General features: G+C 36.2%; 1 protein-coding gene across 6 annotated transcripts in view; it reads left to right on the top strand.

Annotated features, from left to right (window-relative positions):
• Positions 1 to 19,006, top strand: part of NPAS3 (neuronal PAS domain protein 3) — a 1,104,268-nt gene that overhangs the window by 988,211 nt on the left and 97,051 nt on the right. The window lies entirely within an intron of this gene.

Genomic DNA, 19,006 nt, shown 5'->3' with positions numbered 1-19,006 from the left:
AGATATTTATTCCTCGCAACAACTCTGCAAGATAAGTACTATTCTTATCTCCATTCTACAGTTGAAGAAAGTAAGCAAACAGTGATGAAGTGTCTTGACCAGAGTGACAGAGCTAGCAAGTATCTGAGGGCAGATTTGAACCCATTTCTTCCTGATTCCAGGCCCAGTGTTCTATCTACAGTGCCACCAGCTGCTACTATTAACAGATTATTGAAATATTGATATGAGATGTAGGTTGGTAGATGCCATTTAACTACTTCTCCTTTTACCACAATACCATTTACCATGAACCCTCAGTCCAGAAATGTGGGCAGGCAAGTTTTTAAAAGCCAAGAATTCTGTGGGGTTTTTTAAATCTTATTTGGAACACAATTATTTCAACATATTCTTTCAACAACTCAGCATATCTTCTTCCATCCACTTACCTCATAGCTACCATATACCTCTAGCATATCTCTCAGTCTCTCAATTTTCTCATCTGTTACCCACACAGTACACTCACTGTGACTGCCAATTCCTTGACTTTTTCTATTCTTCCTGCTCCATTCTATATGTGAAGAAAGTGAGGAAATAAAAAAGCTGGACAAATGAGGAAAAGGGCTCCCCCAAGTTCACTTTCCTATGATACCTCAACTGGATGTTAACTTTGTATTTTCAAAAATTAAGTGTTTGCACCAGAACTTGAAACCAGAACTCGAGCTTCTAAATTTTTTGCTTACCACTATCCGGCACTCCTTTTCAATGATGTGTTCATTTCTTTTACAAGCATTTATTATTCCTCTCTTTGCTGTCACCAGTTGGATGATTTAAAAAAACAAAGTAAAAGAAAATCTTCATAACAAATATGCATAGCCAGCAAAACAAAGTCTCGCATTAGTCTTGTCAAAGAAGTATGTCTCATTCCACATTCTAAATCCATCCTATCTTTGTCAGGAGGAAGTAGGTGGCATATTTCAAATTTAGTCCTCTAGCTCTATGGGTTAACATTGCATTAATCCAAGTTCTCAAGTCTTTGAAATTTGTTTGTTTAGTGTTATGATTATACACATTATTCTGCTGCTTTAGCACCATTCATTCTGCTTGAATTCATAGATATCTTCCTAGTTTCCTCTGAAACTTATGACACAACAGTATATTGTTACTTACGACAAAAAAATATAGCATCATATACCATAATTTGTCTAGATACTCTCCAGTAAGTGAGCAACCCCTTAGTTTCCAATTTGCGGCTATTATAAAAATACCAGATAATTTTGTATTGATAGGTCCTTTGCCTCTTTCTTTGATCTCCTTGGGATATAAACCTAGTAGTGGTATCTCTGGGTCTAAGGATATTCAAAGTTGAGTGTCTTCTTGGGTGTAGCTCCAAATTCACAGCCAGCCATTTCAAACGTGTTCTCACTAACAAATGAAAATTTCTGGTTGTGATTATTAATTTTTATTGTTCTTACTGTGCCAATCCTCAAACCTGGTTAAGCTTTAGCAGCTGTTTACTCTTTTCCCATTCCTGATTTGCCAAATATTGATGGAAGTGGTCATGGAACCATTCTGGTCACTATATTTTCATGGCCTCCAACTGCAGCCTGGACTTTACTACTACTCAGAAATTCTTTTCCAGTATTCATATCTTTTAAATTCTCTAATGTATTTCCCAAAGCAACTTTTCCAAACCTTTTTCTCCTCTCCTAAAACCTCCACAAAACACTGCCCCCCCACTCTCACTTAGTGACTTTGCCTCAGATTTTACTAGAAATGATGCAAAATAACATAAGAGTTCCTGAACTTCCCATATCTAAGCCTCAAATTTATTACTTTTGTTTGTCTCTTCCTTTCTACTATTATCTGAGGAATAAATATTCTTCCTTATTTTCGAGGCTAATTCCTTAGCCTGTGCTCTGGATCTTAAGTCATCAGGCATTCTTTCTATGTATTCCATCGTTCAACTCTCCTCTACCTCCAAACATGCTCAGGGTTCCCTTATCCCAAAAAGCATTCTGTTCCCAGCATATTCTTATAATGGCTCTCTTCTGAAAATTCTATACTCCAAACAAACTGGAATATTTGCCATCTCCTATTTTCCACAGTGGTCCATCACTCTGAAGCCTTTTTCAAACTCTATTTATTTTCACTTTCCTCATCCTTAAGAGAAAAAGAAGGTGGAGGGGGGTATAGCTGGTTAACTCAGTGGATTGAGAGCCAGCCCTACGGATGGAAGGTCCTAGGTTCAAATCTAGCCTCAGACACTTCCTAGCTGTGTGACTCTGGGCAAGTTACTTAACCCTCATTGAATAGCCCTTACCACTCTTCTGCCTTGGAACCAATATGCAGTAGTGGTTCTAAGAGAGAAGATAAGGTTTATAAAAAAAGAAACAAAAGAAAAAGAAGGAAGAAGAGAAAAATACCAGAAACTCTACCTTCTCCCTCTTGGATTCCTACCCGCACCTGAAAACCAAGGCCATCTCCTCCCTCCTCCAACAAGAATTTCTTGATTTTTTCAGACAATGATAACTTCCACCTCAGACATTTAATTTCTTTAATGGATTTGTCATCTACTACTTTATAATATAGTTCTTTTTAATGTGCCATATCCCCCTACTAGACTATAAACTTCAGAGGAACTTACAAGTTCATGATGATGTTTTATCAGAATTTTCCATTCCCCAATGCCCAGAGTTTTGCATATAGTAGGCACTTAATTGAGTTTGTTGTGTTAAATTAAAATAAAATCACATCCTGGACACTTCTGCCTACCCTCAAGCTACCACTGTATCTCTCTTATTCACTAATAAACTTCTTAAAAGAGCAATTTATGTTCACTACCATCACTTTCTTGCCTTCTATTTGATATATAACATCTTCTAATCTAGCTTCTATTACTACACAGTTGAAACTACTCTCACAAAAACAAAAGTTCTCATTTTTCTGCCATAGAGCCCAGAATAATGTTTTTAAATGCATAAAATAAGATACATAAGATAATGAAGAAATATAATTCCATTGAAATGCAATTATCAAAATACTTTTTAAAAAATCTAAAAACTGTACTAAGAAGCCGTGCCATCAAAATTGGAACATTAATGCATTGCTGGTGTAGTTGTGAATTGATCTAACCATTCTGGAGGGCAATTTGGAACTATGCCCAAAGAGTGACAAAAGACTGTCTGCCCTTTGATCCAGCCATAGCACTGCCAGGTTTATACCCCAAAGAGATAATAAGGAAAAAGACTTGTACAAGAATATTCATAGCTGCGCTCTTTGTGGTGGCCAAAAATTGGAAAATGAGGGGATGCCCTTTAATTGGGGAATGGCTGAACAAATTGTGGTATATGTTGGTGATGGAATACTATTGTGCTCAAAGGAATAATGAACTGGAGGAATTCCATGTGAACTGTAACAACCTCCAAGGATTGATGCAGAGTGAAAAGAGCAGAAGCAGGAGAACATTGTACACCGAGACTGATACACTGTGGTACAATCCAATGTAATGCACTTCTCCATTAGTGGCAATGCAATGATCCAGAACAACCCGGAGGGATCTATGAGAAAGAACACTATCCACATCCAGAGAAAAAACTGTGGGAGTAGAAACATAGAAAAAAAACAACTGCTTGATCACTTGGGTTGATGGGGCTATGATTGGGGATGTAGACTCTAAATGATCACCCTAGTGCAAACATTAACAACATGGAAATAGGTTTTGATCAAGGACACAAGTAAAACCCAGTGGAATTGTGCATCTGCTACAGGAAGGTGTAGGGGAATGGGAGGAAAAGAATATGATTCTTGTAACCAAGGAAAAATGTTCTAAATTTACTAATTTAATAAAATTTTCAGAAAAAAAAAGAATCAATGCCATAAGGATACCCCTAATGATCGAACTATTAATTTCTCAGTCTTCATTTTTCTTTACCTATTTTCTGAGACTACACACCATATTTCTTCCTCCTTTCCTTTTTTAAAGTTACCAGTTTTGATATATAACATATATACTATAACAATATAACACATGTAATTTGTTATTAATATGTAATAAACTATAATAAATATGTTTATTCAAGAGAACTAAATCCTTACATCAACCATGTTCAAAAAATCCATCTCATTCTTTTTTCTCTATCCCTCTCTTCTTCCCAAGAAGGCAGATAATATGATATAGGTTGTATATATATTGTCATATAGTGCATATTTCTCTCTCGTCATGCTATGAAACATGGCACATATTGCTTCTACTAGAGAAAAATTCGTGGAGGAAATAAAGTGAAGAATGGTCTGTTTCAACCTGCATTCACACTCTATTCTTCCTGTGGCTGTGTAAATCCTTTTTCATCATGAGTCCCTTGGAGTTGTCCTGGATCCTTGCCTTGTTGATAATAGTTAAGTCATCCAAGTTGATACATTATTGTTACTATATTCAACATTCTTCTGGTTCTGCTCACTTCACTTTGTATCACTTCATATTTCTTTCCAGATTTTGTGATCATCTTGTTTGTCTTTTCTTATTGCACAATTAGTATTCCATATGCTTTGTTCAGCCATTCCCCAGTTGATTGACATTCCTTTAATTTCCAGTTCTTTGTCATCACAAAAGAGCTGCTATATTTTGGGACATATGCTTTCTTTTCCTTTTTCTTTGATAACCTTAAGAAATAAACCCAAGAGTGGTATTACTAAATCAAAAGGTATACACAGATTTATAACTCTTTGAGTATAATTCTACATTGGACTCCAAAATGATTGGATTAGTTAACAGTTCCACAAACAATGTATGGGTGTCCCTATTTTTCCACAGCCCCTTTAACTTCTATCATTTTTGCCAATATGAAGGGCATGGGATGATATCTCAGTTATTTTGATTTGTATTTCTCCAATTAATAATAATTTAGAGCATTTTGCACATAGTTACATATAGCTTTGATGTCTTTATCCAAAAACTTCTGTTCATATCTTTTGCTCCATTGACTTCTGCTCCATCGCTTTCCATGGTATTATATTTTATTGGCCTTCTTTTTACATCTCTAGGTGTTTACTCTTTTTCCATTATTTCCTCTTCCTTCTCTTACCAGAAAAATTAGATCATTTCTTCTATTCATAAACTTTTTTCCTCTTTGCCTTGGCAACCTTATTCATTTCTACAGTTTTAACTATCATTGCTATTCTGATGATTCTCAAATTTGTATCAACAGCCCTAACCTCTCTTCTCACTGCCAGCCCCGCCATCTCTAACTGCCTACTAGATATCTCTTTTCAGATGTCCTACTATAACATTCAGCATTCCAGAAATGAGCTCACAATCTCATTCCTCTTCATCTTAAACCAGTTGCTCCTCCTGGTTTCCCTATTTTTGTTCATAAGAGCTTCAATCCACTAATCACTTAGACTCTAAACCTTGGAATTAGCTTTTCCTTCTTACTCTTCTTATGTCTAAAATTCAGTTAGTTATTGAATACAGTTAATTCTACCTACAAAATATTTTAAATGCTTCATTTATCTTTGCCTAGTTATTTTTCACCTAAATTTCTTGTTTACAACTTACAAGTATCAGTGTAACCTCCTGGGGCCCTACCCTCTGTTTCCTCCCTATCACTCTCTACCTCTATCCAAACTGTTATAAAATCGCTTTCCTAAAGGATCTTTCTGATCATATCATGTCAATACTCAAAAGCCAGGAATATTTTCCTCTCACGTGCAAAATGTAATGTAAGACTCCTTAGCTTCTAATTCAAGACCTTTCCATTATTCTGTACAAATTATTTTTGTTACAGTCACACAGACCATTTGCCATTTCTAAACACACCCCACCTGGATAACTTGACTCATCCTTTTCCTTTTCCTAGAGAATTATTCACCACCACTTTTACCCAGTTTCTTCATATTGAGCCCCTACTCATCATTCAAGGCCCACTTCAATGAAGACATATAGAAGTACTATGTCAATCCTCCAAACCTCCAACCAGATACAAACTCTCCAGCCTCTATAAAACTTCCTTCCATAAAACTTTGTGCCTATTTTAGGGCACTTATCCCGTTGCACCTTAAATGAGAGTTGTTTCTTCTGCCTTCTTTTTCTTATGGTACTAAACTATAAGTGCCTGAGGGCAAGAAGTATCATTTGTTTTGGTGATCCTCCTCAATGGCAAAACCCTTGACTTTAAAATTTTAAATTCTAAAAACATTATAGGCATCTAGACACTAGTTCTTCCTTTCTCATTTTGTTCCACAGAGGCAGCTAATGACACAGTGGATAGAGTGCAGGGTCTGGAGTCAGAATAGACCTTAGTTCAGAACTAGTTTCTCATACATATCAGTTATGTGGTCTTAGACAAGTCACTTAATCTCTATTTGTCTCAATTTCTTCAAATATAAAAATGGAGATAATAATAGCACCTGCCTCACAGGGTTGTTATAAGGAACAAATGAGATAATGTTTGTAAAGCACTTGGCACAGTGCCTGGCACATTGTAGCTCCTATATAAATGCTAGCTATGATTTAAATTACTACTATTACATTTTGTGCCTCTTTTATGGCCCCTATCACATTGTGCTTTTTTATTGTAGCTGATTCTTCTGCCATCTTTTTCTTATCTTCTCTTTCTTTCTTATTCTCTTCTTTCTTTCCTACTAAGGGCAGGGAACATGTGTTATTTGGTTTTGTATCCTCCTCAGTGGATAGCCTCTTGATTTTAAGTTTCAAAAATCTAAAAGTATTATGAGCAACCAGAAAATGGTTTTTCTTTTTTCCATATTTGATCACTAGATAACTGAAGGGATGAATGAATAATCATCCTTAAACCCTACCCAGAACTTAGATGTTAGTATAGAACTGATAGAATAGCTAAAACAAGCATGGGGGAAATTAAGTAACAATTCAGAATATTCAGTAATCATCTATAAAATTATAGGCATATAGATGGTACAATCGATAGAACATAGGGCCTGCAGTCAGAAGAGCAGAGTTCAAATTCAGCCTCAGACATGTATTAGCCATGTGACCTTGGACAAATCATTTAACCTCTGCCTAACTCAATTTCCTCATCTGTAAAATAGGAATAATAATAATACTTCCCTCCTGGGATAGTTGGGAGGATCAAATGAGATAATAATTGTAAAGTACTTGGCACAGTATCTGGCACATTGTAAGAGTTATATAAAATAATAGCTATTCTTGTTATTATTATTTCAGTAAATGAAGTATTTTGTATTGTGATTTGTATGACCAGAAAGTGAATTTTGGGGAGGGGGGCAGTCATTCAGAAGGCTATATTATCTATTCCAGTTATTCATCATTTCAGTCCATTTTTCAGTCATCTCCAACTTAAAAAAAATTTTTTTTATAAAACCCTTACCTTAATCCACCTTAGATACTGTGTATTGATTCTAAAGCAGAAGAGCAGTAAGGACTAGGCAATGGGGTATATAAGTGACTTGCCCAGGGTCACACAGCTAGGAAGTATCTGAGACCATATTTGAACCCAGGACCAACCATCTCTGGGCCTGGCTCTCAATCCACTGAGCCATCCAGCTGCCCCTTATGTCCAACTCTTCATGGCTCATTTGGAATTTTCTTGGCAAAGTTACTGGTATGATTTGCCATTTCTTTCTCTAGCTCATTTTACAGATGAGGAAACTGATACACAAAGGGTTAAGCAACTTGCTCAGTGTCACACAGCTAGTTGGTGTCTAAGATGAGATTTGAACTCAAGAAGATGAGTTTTCCTGACTTCAGGCCTGGCACTTTATCATTCTGCCACCTAATACAGATAATAGTAACTCTTTAACCACTGGAGATCCCACTGTTACAATAAACTTATACCCAACAGCTCTGAGTTATGCAAATAATGCAATAGCAGTTCTTTGCATGAGCTCTTAGGATTGTGTGTTTAATTCTTTTATTTAAAAAAATCAATGTGTGCAAACCCTTGGCCATTTTATTTCTATGCATCTGCATATATGTAATGATATTTTGTTTGTAGTGGATGAATCATTGACTGTTCTTTCCAGGCATCAGTACAAAACTGTTTCAGGTCACAAAGCACCATTTTTGCTAGTAACATAGCTGAAGAACAATGAAGAGAGACAGTGACTGTATACATGCATTTGTGGGTATGCATGTTCTTGTGTAATATGCCCCTATGTACTTCCCTTTAGAAATACAGCATGTTAACAACATCTGTGCCACAGACAGGGATTTTTGCCAGAATGCTAAAAATAAATAAATTTGGCGACCCAATGCTATGCTGCCAAGCCATTCTCTGTCCTTTGGGTAGGCTGCATGGAAGCTTCATGTATATAAAATAGTGTATTAAAGTAAACTTACAAAAGCAAAGAGCAATCATTGCAACCGTAATTTTTCCTTCCTCTTTGGGATTCTAATTTTAAAAGCATTAAAGAAGACAGCTGCTCATGCTGTGATATGCGCTAAACAGCCTGAAGGATGGAAAAAAATATATTTGTAGCTCATAATAACTATTGACCTTTCTGATATACAATGTTCTCTGTGTTAGCTATTCTGTTCTATCAACAGTGAAGATTGAACATGACTTTTTAATAGAAAACATGGGGTTTCAAGCTGCCTTCACAAAGGTGTTTATGCATTGTTATTTTGTATTGTACTACAAAGACTTAGTCCTGATGCCCTTTGTCTGACATCATGTTTGTCGTTAAAAAAAAAAAAGAAGGAAGGAAGGAAGGAAGAAATGAAGAAAGGAAGGAAAGAAGAAAAGCCCTACTGTTATTGAGTATGTTTTATATGAGAAATTGGCTCGTAACCACTTTATAGTCATGATAAAAGCATTGCTACACTCGATCCCATACTTAATATCAGTAATGGAATCCAAGAGGTGTCCCAGGAGCACACACTATATTTTTCTCCAGGAATAGATCCCTCAAGTGGCAACATTTACAGGGGGGTTCCAATAAGATTTAAAATACTCTCTTGCAGTATTCATAGTGTTTGTTCTTTGGAGTGCAGAGGCTGGCGTGTAATGGGTCACACTGGATGTCATGTACTCTCAAAGGCTATCTTTATGATACCCAGTTTTCTCCTTTGAACCTTCCTAGTACTTAGTGGTTGTGTATAGAAACACCCACTGGTAACAGCTTGACTTTGACACTGTGTATATTTCCCCAGAGTGGTATCATCCAAATACCAACTACAGTGGAGCTGCATGAGGCAGCTGAATACCCTTCTCTCCCTCAGGGGACAGCCTCCCCAAGTAGTAACCCCTACTTGGCATATGAGAATATGAAAAGCAACCCTGTGCATTTGTAATTCTCATTCCAGATAGGCTGGCAACACCAGGCAGCATTGCCAGAGAGCTCAGTGCTGATGGGTTGTGTGGGTTTCAGGATTTGTTATTATTTTTTAAATTGTACCCAAGGACTTCATAATTACCAGCTCTGGACCCCAGTTCTTTTCACAACGGTGTTGTGGAATTTTGTCTAATAATTCACAGGTTTCTAGACAAGAGCCAAAACCTAACAACAATGGAGGACGAGAAGGGGAAAATGATTTGATCCTAATAAGGCAAAAATAAGTTGGGTTTTCTCTATATCTCCTATCAAAGATTCTCTACATTTCCTATTACCCCAAACTCATAAAGTCCAAATGCGAAGGCCAAATACAATGCTGCTAGCTTAGCCTACAACACATAAAAACACATCTTGAGGCTACAAAAGCCAAAGAACCCAGACTTATAAAGTAAAAACAGGACACTGAAGTTCTTTTTCATTTTGTTTATTTTAATTTTATTTTTTAAAGGATGACACATCAGTGTGTTCTTGTAAAAGAGGATAAAGTTCACTATAATCACTTCCTATCCTCCTAACTTACCCTCAGATTATTCAAACATCAATAGCACTGGTAGTGTGGTGCAATGGAAAGATTGCTAGAACCTGGGTTTTAATCCTGCCTTTGATACTCACTACCTGTGTGACCTTGGAGAAGACACAACCTCCCTGAGCCTTAGTTTCCTCATCTATAAAAGAAGAGAATTTGGATTATGTGACCTCTGAAGTCCCTCTCAGCATTAAATGAAATGAATGTGATAGAAGACAAGAAAACTAGAATAAATAGTGAAAAGTTTATCTTTTTTTTTTCCTTCTGGTAAGAAAAAATAGATAACAGATATGCCTACCCGTGAAGTTCTGAGGAAATTTAGGCTACTTTTGCAGTCAGAACCTGCAGAATTCTATTGAATAACATTTGCCAGAAAGATTTCTTTCTGAAAACCTTCCTAGTCAGTGAAGGATTTTCTCAGCCTGGGCTCCTTAATAAAGGCCAAACAGTTGAAAGCCAAATAGTTCCTCTTTCTTCCCCAGGTAAGGAGAGAGAGGTTGGAGGGGGTGGAGGAAAAACAGGCAAATTGCTTTCCTCAAAAGACATTGTATCTGCTTCAGTTTATCAGACATTTATCACATTTCTCCAAGTATGCATCTCAATTCTTTTACATATAATTCTATTATATATATACATATATATATATATATCTTTTTCCACCACTTCATATGGGCCAATGAGTACTCAGTTTATCCATATAGACTATCATCCTAAGCCTTCAAAATTCTTGACAGTAAATATCCCCAGACCTCTCCATCCTTGCACCTGGGCATTGAGGTGGACTTGGAGGAGAACTATCAAATCCATCCCTGGCATTTACTGGTGATCTGACCCCAGACAAGCCCTTTAGTCTTTTTATACCTTAGTTTCCTCCTCTTTAAAATGGGAATGAATACAGCATTTTGTTTGCAGAGTTGTTGAAAGGATCAGATGAGTTTTAGTATGTGCTTTGCAAATATTCAAGTACCATGTGAATATTATTATTATTGTCTTCCCAGATAACCATGAAATCCAATTGGATTGTCTTTTGGGAGGGCAAAATTTTATATATATATTGACCTTGAGTGGCATGACAACCGAGAGAGAGAGAGAGAGAGAGAGAGAGAGAGAGAGAGAGAGAGAGAGAGAGAGAAGTCTTTTTCATGGGAAAGTCAGTATTTAATTAAGCTTCTTGCTCTCTAAATAGTAAAAGAAATTTAAAGCCAGGAAAAAGCATCCCATCTAGCCTTTCTTCTCCAGACTTTCTTTCCCAGATATGTCTTCTTTTTCTTTTCTCCCCTGACACTTTAAAAGTCTTTAGCTTTCTTGATTTGAAATGATTTTTAATAATTTACTGGTGAAATTTTACATGAATTTAACTTATTTAAAATTAAGAGAGAAAATACCTGCCCTTGTGGGACCAAGACCTGTAGAGATCAGAAAAGGTGACATTTCATGTTCCAAAAGGCCATAGGGAGAATTTTTTCATTACCTTTTAAATGTATGAGTGTTCACCAGCTTCCAAGAGATCTGGATGACATGTCAACCTGGGGCATTTTCTTCCATCTTTGAAAGTCAAGCAACTTTATTTAAACTTGCAAGTGCACTGAGAGCTGGGAGACTCCCACCTTGTATCATTTGTGTACAATTCAGTCAGCCATCCGAATCAGCTCCTTTAGAGTTGTTCTGGTCTATTGGGTAAGTGTGGATACATTTGTAAATGTTTAGATAATGGATTAAAGCCTAGTAGGCTGTAACATTTCTAAGGGGCTTTTCAGAGTTAAATTTTTTCCAGTGATAAGTCCCTCAAATATCAAATCTTTATTATTTTCCCTTTAACTGACTGAAACATTTGCATTTCCCTATACAGGTAGCTTACAACATCCCAACCTTAAATATCTATCTCTTTGTTTGATTGTTTAGAGCTTATTAAACACCCAGAATGCTGGATATATGGTCCAGAATGACTAATGGTACCCTGTCTCTCTTTTGGTAGCTTGCTTTTTAAGATGCCAAGCTCCACAAGTGTAATCCTTTCTCTTCAGTAAAGCTGTTTTTTTTTTCCTTAATGAATTTTATCTTCTGGGTTTATTACAATTTCTGTTACTTGTATTTCCTGTCATTTGGATTTTCTTTTAAGAAGAGTTTTTAGGGCTTTTTCCAAGGTAGGAGAAAACTAGTATCCTGGCCCATCTAAATGGGAAAGGTTCCCAGAAGGAAATGAGTTTTGGATGAGAGAAAAGATTAGACTTGGGAAATGGGGAGTAGACATTTACTCTGGACAAAGGGCAAAGAGTGGAAAGGGCTAAGTTTAAAAGAAAGCTTACTTAATAGAAATAAAGGGATTGGACTTGAAAACAGAAGATTACAAAGTTGTTTTGTTTTTTTTAATTTTCCTTCAGTATTTAGTTGAAAGTTAAACTTCTATTGGATTGAAATTTGTAAGTCAAGTTTTGGCTATGTACTATTAAATCTGAGGTCATTCATTCCCAAATACTACATTTTAAAATGGAACTTATAATATCCTGAACTTTTTTTCTGCCTGGAATATGGCAGTGGTTGGGAGGAGGAGGAAGAGGAAGAAGAGGAGGAGGAGGAGGAGAGAAACAAAGTAAGAAATAAGTGACATAGAAATCATTTTGTTTCACCAAGAGAGGTAAAACACCAAATAGTTTATCTGAGTGCTCTAAAATCCATCATGGATGTTTGCACTTTAGTTTGTCTTATTTTTGTCACCATGGCTCTGAGCAGAAGGTATCTGAAGGAAAAGATTGGCTTAGTCAGTGAACTGAAGAAAAGAAAGGAGCACATTTAACTTCATATCATAACAGCTTCTCTCAATTCAGTCAAGTTATTTTCAAAAACAGCCCTATAAGGGTTCTGTAAGGATTCACATTTTTCTCAGAATTTAAATTTTTCCAACCATAAGCCACATGGAGAAAATGCTTCTTTTTTTTTCTTTTTCCACTTATTAAGATTTAGTACTTAAGAAGACTGTTGTGCTTGTTTGTATTATTTAACAGGCCCAAAGAAAAGCCCTTTACAGTTTTAGCCATAGACATTTTCAGAATCTTGAAGATCTGGTCAAAATATTGAAAGTTATATCTACAATGGGTTTGACTTGGTGTCAACTGGATTAGGAACCATTTCTACTTCCTCTCTCATTGTCCTCCTCATCACTCCTGTCAAATATCAAATGCCAAACAGAAAATGGGAAAGAATAATGGAGCGTGTCCAATTTTAGAATAATCAGGGTGTTGAAAACACTAGAAATCATATCATAAGAAGAATATTTGAAAGAACTGGGATATTTAGCTCTACAGGAGAGTATAGCAGTGGGGCAGATTGAAAGGCACAAGGATCAAGTAAAATAGTATTCAAGGAGAACCTGAATGACTATTTTCAGGGATAAAGAATTCACTAGAAAGGTAATTGCCTTAGATCAATGGTGCTAAACTCAGATAGGAGGCAATAAACCCATATATAAGGAACCCTGCCATATTGACTTTAAAAAGCACATATTAACACTATCTGTTTTCTATTGTATTTTTATTGATTATTTCAAAATTATGTTTTAATCTTGTCCTTGACAATTTTATTTGATACTTCTGGTCTTAGATGACCTTTGAGCTCTCTTTTCTATAATTCCTTGATTTTCTTCTTTTGCCATTGCTTAAGCAGGCTTTATATCTCTAATTTCTATACTGGGCTCCCTAGACTGGAAACTCGTCTCTCCAGAGTATTTGGTCATTAATATCCATTCAATGTTTGGAGAATTTCCTCACTAACATAATTCAGGTTTTAAGAATAAATTTTTATCTTAGATTAAATCTCTTAACCTCTCTGAGGTATTTGTTGATAGGAGTCCAGAGACACATTTTGTAGGGATTGTTGAGGTTCAAAGAGATAGAAATAAATTTGCCATGGTTGGAGAAATTGTTACTCTGAAAATGTCATGATATATCTCAATGAACTTAAAATATTGGCTCCTGGAAATTAAAATATTGGCCCATGGCCTGATGGAGGTAATAAGTATGTCATGTTGAACTGGAGTAATTCAAGCATTTACTTAGCCAACTCTTACAACTAGAGAGACAGTTCACATTTTGGTATATGTTTCCTCCTATAAAAAGACTTGGAAAAAGGTACAAATAAACCTCAAGTAGTCCCTTCCATACTGAAGGGTGCATGACAACCTGGAAAGAGATTTTCTTGGTTATTGGCCCTACAATTTCAGCTTTGAAAATATGCTTGTTTCTTCTGAATTCAGAACCTTCCTTTTCTGATGATATTAGGTTTGGGTTTAATTGTTATTATAAATAAGCCCCAAGGTTTACCAATTATTTTTCTCATTTGGAGATTGTTGTGACATCATCTGTTTTGTGTTCAAATATTCATATGTATCATGGAGGATACAGAGTTGGTGAATGGTATGGTACAAATAGATGGGAATTTACTTTTACATCCTATGAAATATTTTCTTTCCTTCCCTCTTCCCCTTTCTCCTTGTTCCCTCTCTAACTTTCTCATATTTGTTTCTTTGTTTAATCTTTGCAAAAAAGAGGGGAATATAAATTAATTTATCCCCCTCCCCCATCTACCACACTCTTATAAAGCACTTACTCTTTGCACTCCCTTGTGTAGGTTAACACTGAAGATTATACTGCCCCTTCAAAAGAATTAGGGCTCTGATTGCCACCTATACTTTCTCAGACAATTAGTTAATAAAATCTCTGCCCTTGTCAAATATGTGACTATCTTAATATCAGCAGCTATAGGTAATGTATTAAGATTGCACACCCTGTATTAAAGATAAATGCGTAAAGCACTTGTGAATGAGAGTATCATTAACAAATAAATACGATGCATTTCCGGATCTTGGACTCTTGGCATTGAAGTAGAGCCAAAAGAATCTTCAATAGATAATAACTAATAATGCAAATCATCACATTTATCTGTTAACTGTTTGGTAACTTTTAAAGTTTATGCAAAAAGTGGACTCAAGATGTTGAAACCATTAAAGTTTGTCCTTTTTCTTTATCTGGCTGTTTTGGGAAGATAACCCCAGGTTAAAATGAAACACTCTTAGGCTTTTAGCTTTCACTCATACTCTACCCCTTGAATTTCTGTGAGATCTTGAGTAAGACATTTAGCTTTTCTGTGTCCTAAGTCTCTTATTAGTTGGAGCATATAATGGTATTCCTCAATGTTTTATATCTATAAAGCTCTCTAAAAAGTTTCCTGGTCATAAGCTTGGTATAGTGTCTTTATTCAATTATCTGACCCTATGGACACTTTCTCCCTCTTCCCCCCACTGATCTACCCCATCCACCCAAATATTTACCCTCTCAGGACTCTTTAAAACAAAAACAAAAAAACTAGTTCCTACTCTCCCCCAAAACAATCTTATTCACAAGTTCACAACTTCAGAAAGGATAGAAGGGGCCACCTAATCATCTGAAAAAAAGAAACCAAGGCCCAAGAAGCAATTAAAGAAGATAACTTTTTTCCAGTTCTTTTTTTTCTTAAATTAATTTTTCCCACTAAACAAACTTTGCTTTTTTTCTGCCTAACCCCCCAGTGGAAAAAGAAAAAATAAAAGCAAAATCTTGTAACATAACATTGACGAGTAAATCAAATTCTCATTCCAAGAGGATTTGAATCCAATTCCTCTGACTCCAAATCCAACTCTTAATATCTTGCCTCCCTCAGAATGATGTTCCTTCCTTGAATTGAAGATTCTTTTCAGAACCTAGTATTTGCTGGGCCATTTGAGATGTGGATTATATGAGCTTTCAAATGAAATATCTTATTGCCAAGTGTTGGGGAAATGGCGAGGGCAGATGAAGGAGAGAGGGGAAACCCTTGGGGAATATGTACAGAAAATGCCAACTTGTAATTCCCAAAGGTTCCTGTGCTGCTTGAGACATAAAACCACCCCCAAACTGTAGCAAATTGTTAGAATTTAAAGTAGGTTTTCTCAGAACTTGGGTTTTTTGTCCCTGCCTTGCCTTTCTTCCGTTCTTCTCTCTTTTCCACCCTCCCCCACAGCTCACAGGGATGGAAATGAAAGCCAGAACATCCATTTAGGTTTGAAATGAATTCTCTGGCTTCAACTGGACTGAACTATGGCTTTAGCACTGGCTATCCAGGGTTTAATTAACATTACCTCCATACGTTTAGATAATTACTATTGCAACACAGTGGGACTTGTGGTACTTAAGGCCTCAGTCAGGGCATAATGTACTGGGCTGCCTCTCCTGCACGTGTCAGGCACTGGTCTGGCATTTCTTCACTCAGCAGGAAGCACCCATGCTGTGGTTTCAAATCTGCCCTGTAAGTATTGTACTGTAAAGTACCACATAATAAAAACAATCATAATTGCTAATGATGCTTGAATTATCCACACATCTAATGTCTCCATGGCTTCTTGGTTGTTGGGTCAAAAGGTACTCAGAACCCTGACCCTGGAAATATATTTCACATCTTGGGAAAGTTTCATTTCTTCTCAGCTCTTGCTAGCATGATATTGCTGAATGGAGCAGAATTTCTGAGGCTGGGTTTCTGGTATGGATTCTGATGGCTTCACAGGAGTTTGAGTCTCTAAGGACTGGTGCCAATAAATGTGAAAGAGACCAAGGTAGATTGGCATACTTTTCCATTTCCACCAGTATGAAAAAAAAAAAAGATATAAATTAAGTCTAACCTTAAATGTATAATCTGTCCTTGGGAAGAAAAAAAAAAGGATATAGCATCTTCAAGCTCTCAGCATCCCTTACGAGAAAAAATTGGTTCTAAGGGTCTCTGATCTTGTGTTTTAGTAAAATAGAACCGCACGGCTGAGTGACAGTTCTGATCTAAAGCATTTACGTTTAAGTTTTGATCTCTCTGCTTTTGATTAAAACTAATGAGCTCATTTAATTCAAAATGGGAATCTCTGATAAGAGAAATAAGGTTGATGTGATTGGATTAGAGGGGCAAATTAAACTCTTAGAGCAGAAGTTTGTGCTTATATAGTGTATTAAAAAGCTGTTGGCGTATTATGGCGTGTTAGATGATGAGAAAAATTTCATAGTAATTCATATTTAATCAGAAGAAATGAAAGTACTAAATATAACATGGCTCGGCTTCTCCCTCAAGTGATAAAGAGCTGTACATTTAAAATGACATCGGATTTCAGCTCTCTAAAACAAAAAAAAAAGAAGAAGAAGAAGAAGAAGAAAGAAAGAAAAGAAAACCCTTAAGAAAGACACTAAAGAAAGGGGCACACTTGCCAGTGGTCTTATTACAACAGAATGGAAATGCCATAAATATGGCAAAGCATAGTCATAATAAGACAAGGACTCTACAAGAGGAAGGAACCCTGTATCACAAATATCTTCATTTTCAGTGTGTGACAGATCATATTCTTGCTACTCACTGTAATTTGCAGTCTCAAATTTTATGTAGGGAATGAAAAAATGAAGGTTTCTTTTCCTTAAAAAGGCAGGGTCTCTGAACACATTCATCTGTATAAATGCCCTATATAAATATAGAAACCATGTGTCTTTGTGTAAGTATATATGTATCAATTTATACATGTATGTGTATATGTATCTGTGTATACAGACTTAATGGGAATTTTTAAAAAAAACATGATTAATGAAGTCAAGAGATTTTAGGATAAAGATTCTAGTTTCTGATAATTTTTAAATGGCAGAGAATAGGGTAATGCACAGACACATACAAAAATACATTATTCCAAATGTATGGACATAGTTTTATATATATATATATATACATATATATATATAGATGTATAGATGTAGGTATTACAGATATGGATATATATGTTTATGTTATATCTGTAGTTATGAATATGGATAGAGACTGAGACAGAGGTAGAGAGAAACAGAGACAGATATAGATATAGACAAAGATAGATATAGATGTAGATATTGATATATTGCTTCATCCCCTGCTTTTTAAATTCATTGTGACCTGGAATCTTCATGCTAAAAGCTCTTGACTTTGTAAATCATTTTTCCCTACTCCCACTGGGGAAAATGAGACTGTTATTGTAGAATTCCTCAGAAAACTTTGGTGGAGGGAGAAGGTGATAATGGTTTAGTTACTTTTGGGGGAGTAAATTTGTACTTTTGAATTCACATTGCTTCAAGAAAAAGTAGAGAAAAGTCGAAATGTACCGCCTGTGAACACTTCTGAAGCAAATAAAAGTAATGTCATAATAGAAGATGCATTGTGACTGGGAGACCAAGGGCAAGGTACTTAGCATCTCAGTGCCCTAGAGAGCTGTTGAGAATGTAGGTTGCAGGTGCCATGCCAAATCTGCATTTTTCGAAGGAGTTTCTAGAAAGGGAGAAACCTACTTAGATACAAATTACAAATCTGGACCTAAAAGAAACAAAAAGTAATAGATTGCATTTGAAGACTGCTACCTCCATTTTGTTTGCTCATTTTAAAAGGGTTATGCCATATTTCTGGAATCAGATCATTGATCTAGTACTGAAAGGGACCTTAGAGGCCATCTAGTCTATGCTGTTTGCACAAAGACTTTGTAAGCTCAGCATCTCAGTAAATAGATCTCATTGAGGTGCAAACAAATGTGATCCAGTCTATCTCCACAAAATATAGATGGAAGGAAGAAGTCAATATCTTTCTGGAAGTAGGGAACTAAAAGATAAAATTGTATTTTTTTAATCAGAGCTAAGGAACAGAAAGGACTGAGAACTATAGGAGGGCTGTCAGTGGCAAGCTGCTTACTATCTGGACTATATCTCTGTGCTTGAGTATGGGGCATTACAAGGAGCCCTGATTCTGGAGGCAGAAGTTGCTGTTCGGTTGTTTCAGTCATGTTTGATTCTTCATGACCCCATTTGGGGTTTTCTTGGCAGAGATACTGGAGTGGTTTGCCATTTTCTTCTCCAGCTTATTTTACAGATGAGGAAATTGAAGCAAAAAGGGTTAAGTGACATCCTCAGGATTACATAGCTAGCAAGTGTTGGAGGCCAGATTTGAATTCAGGAAAATGAGACTTTCTGACTCCAGGTCTGATACTGTATCTGCTGTACTACTTACTTGACTACCCACTTAGAGGAACCAGGTTCAAATCCTGCCTCTGATGTTTATTACCTGTGTGACCTTGGGTAAGTTTATAGACTCCCAAGTCTCTAGTTTCTCCTTCTATAAAGT

The sequence above is a fragment of the Monodelphis domestica genome, chromosome 1, assembly GCF_027887165.1.
Source record: "Monodelphis domestica isolate mMonDom1 chromosome 1, mMonDom1.pri, whole genome shotgun sequence".
NCBI classification, from domain to species: Eukaryota; Metazoa; Chordata; class Mammalia; order Didelphimorphia; family Didelphidae; genus Monodelphis; species Monodelphis domestica.
This window is presented reverse-complemented; position numbering and strand designations above follow the sequence as displayed.